The sequence below is a fragment of the Herpailurus yagouaroundi genome, unplaced genomic scaffold, assembly GCF_014898765.1.
Source record: "Herpailurus yagouaroundi ecotype Mexico unplaced genomic scaffold, PumYag 163, whole genome shotgun sequence".
NCBI lineage: Eukaryota > Metazoa > Chordata > Mammalia > Carnivora > Felidae > Herpailurus > Herpailurus yagouaroundi.
The window spans coordinates 3,369,682-3,372,815 of record NW_024412404.1 but is presented as its reverse complement, the minus strand read 5'-3'; the positions used below and the strand labels follow the sequence as shown (position 1 = coordinate 3,372,815).

Here is a 3,134-nt window from a genome sequence, read left to right as displayed (position 1 = left end):
TCAGATTCCCTGCCCCCAGAGCCAGCGCAGGGACCATGAAGTCACTGAACTGTGACAGTGAGGAGAAGGGCCAGGATGTTTATGAGAACCAAGTACCATGGACAAGTTTTGCCATTTTCATAATTTGGCCACAGGCCAAGAACTTCTCTGTTTTCTTCTAGCCATTTCTTCATTTTACAGCTTCTCCTCAATACAGCTTGACATGATCCCTATGCTTTTAAAACTTTCTGCCTATCGCTTCTCAGCTTTTTGGCTAAGATCAAATGTAGTATCTGTTCTTATCAGTTTAAAAACTTTCCAGCCAGAAGAGAGAACATCAAAATATACTTTATTAGCACGCTTTAGAGCAAGAACGAGGCTGTGTGCCCCCATGTAGGAAGTTGCTTATGTATCATAGTTACACAATTAGTATGTGGAAATGGAAACTGAAAAAACAAATCCTTATCCTCTATGTTTTATTGGTATTAAATGTAGAACGCTGCACCAGACCATTTTCGAGTGAAAATGTTAAGGATCTAAAAATGTGACACGTTGTTTGGTTTTACAGTTTTAATCCACGTTATTTCAAAATATTCAAGATCACTCCGTTTTTTTCGCTTGGGGATTGAAATTATTCTTTGAGATCTAGACTCTCTCATGTCTCGAATACTAAATATCAATTAATGTCAAAGGAAGAAAGCTATGTGGAATGTGAAAGAAGGCCAGCTCACCCACCTGGTCATCTCTGCCAGGCACAACAATTTGGGCTAAGCTCTGACGATCCTACTATAAGTTCTTAGCAATTTTCTTCTCAGCGATTCCCAGACATGTTATACTCAAACTCACTTGTTATCACAACTGGAGGTGTAGTTAGGGTTCAGATGTCACACTATTTTCTTTAGGTTTGTGCCATGCTGAAACCACCCTTTCATGGTGTCCTTGGCTTCTTTCAGAAATGGAACCCGCATTGATGGACTCAAAATATGCAAAGGCCTACTATCTAGCAAGTGGCTGTGTTTTCTTCATTTTGTAAACAGGCAGAGATATCAGTGAGATTATTATTCAGCAAATTTTTACTTCCTCCCCCAACTCCCAGTTTCCTGAAGGGAATATACTTCCCCAGCCCTCTGATGCTAAGCTTGGCCATGTGACTTACTTTGGCCTCACAGTAAGCAGAGTGTAATGCCTTGCCTTCTTGATTTGGGCTTGACCACCCATGGGATTTGCTTCGGCCAATGGGATGTGAGCTGACGTGACACAAGACTTGACATAGGCTTGTATTTTGCCATAGAAAGAACATATTTTCTATAATCCCTTGTTTAAGGAAAATGAGATACATGGAAGAGATCTTGATCTAACCTACAGTGTAAGTCAGACAAATCCCAGCACACATGTGAGAAGTGTTTCTTTGTGTACTAGGAGCATGGTTGTCGTGGTGAGTGGCTAAGGCCATCAGTAATGCAATGTACTGAAGCCCCTATAACCTGCTATCTACTGCACTTTGACCTCTCTGACTCCAGTCCTTGTCACCTCCAATCTATCTTGCCCAACACTGCCACTTTTAATGTCCAAAATCTCTCTTGTAATCATGTTGCTTTTTAGATGATGTTTTGGATATCTTTGTAATTAAGAGCAAGTTTCATAAACTGTGTCTTCTGAGAGCAAATATCCCTCAAATGATAAAAAAAAAAAAAAATACTCCCTTGATAAAAAGCTCTGTAATCATATGTATCTGGGAAATGCAGGGTTGAAAAAAATGTTAATTAAGTGTTTGAATGTGTTTTTGTTTTTGTTTTTTACTGCATAACTTCTCAGAGCCCTTACTGTGTAAATGTGCATTGTGCTTCTTCAAGCAGGAGGCCTGGGAGACATCATGTTTTAAATTTGTTGACCCTGAAAACGTTATATTTTCCAGGAACACAAATTAACATCTCAAGTATCACAATTTGGGAAATGGTAGTCCATAGGATAAAGCCAAAACCTGCATGACATTAAAGAGCCTACACATGGGGGTGCTTTGGGTGGCTCAGTTGGTTGAGCGTCCAACTTCAGCTCAGGACATGGTCTCATGGTTCATGAGTTTGAGTCTTGCCTCGGCTCTGTGCTAACAGCTCGGAGCCTGGAGCCTGCTTCTGCTTCTGTGTCTCCCTCTCTCTCTGTGCCTCCCCTACTTACTCTCTGTCTCATTCTCAAAAATAAATAAACATTAAAAAAATTTTTTAATGCTTATTTATTATTTTTTTATTTTTGAGAGAGAGACAAGCGCAAGCACAGGAGGGGCAGAGAGATAGGGAGACACAGAATCTGAAGCAGGCTCCAGACTCCGAGCTGTCAGCACAGAGCCCAACGAGGTGCTCGAACCCACGAACCATGAGATCATGACCTGAGCTGAAGTCCGATGCTTAACTGACTGAGCCACCCAGGCACCCCAACCGTAAATTTTTTTTAAAAAATAACGTACACAGGAACCAAACACATTTTTATCATATTTTTATAATTTTTTATATTTAAATTATAAAAATAGTATAATCTCAATGAAAGTTTTAAAAATACAGAAAAATAAAACCTTTTAATTATATATAGTCCCATTCCCCAGAAATGACTAGTATTTGATTTTTATTTTATTTCCTTACAGTATTTATGTTATACTTTATCTGCTTGTGATCCTATGGCACACTAAAATTATAAGTACAGACTTTACTTTTATATTTATAAAAAGATGTATTACAAATGAAATATATTGTTAACATTTTATTTTCGTTTTTACTATGCCATATTTCAAGCAAATAAAATTGTGTGTACTATTTAAATAAGTGTAATGTACCTACCTACTATATCACTTTGCCAGATATGAACATCTTCATATACATGCCTCAGATTTTTGTTTTCTCAAGGAAAAAATCACTGTAGAATGGTCAATGCCCCTTCTGATACCCCTCCTCAATTTTACATCTGTCCCCAAAGAAAACAGCCATCTTGAATTTATCATTTCCTTGTATACTTTTGTAATTTGACTATATACATTGTATCCATAAACAAAGTAAGGTTTGATTTTTAAATTTTTAAACTTATAAAACTCAGATCATACTATACATATTCCTTTGTAACTTTCATTTCCTCTCTCAATATTATGTTTTTTGAGTTTATTCCACATT

General features: G+C 37.5%; 1 pseudogene; it reads left to right on the top strand.

Annotated features, from left to right (window-relative positions):
* Nucleotides 1–233: 233 nt before the first annotated feature.
* On the top strand, nt 234–343 carry LOC121037601 (uncharacterized; annotated as a pseudogene).
* Nucleotides 344–3,134: the final 2,791 nt, after the last annotated feature.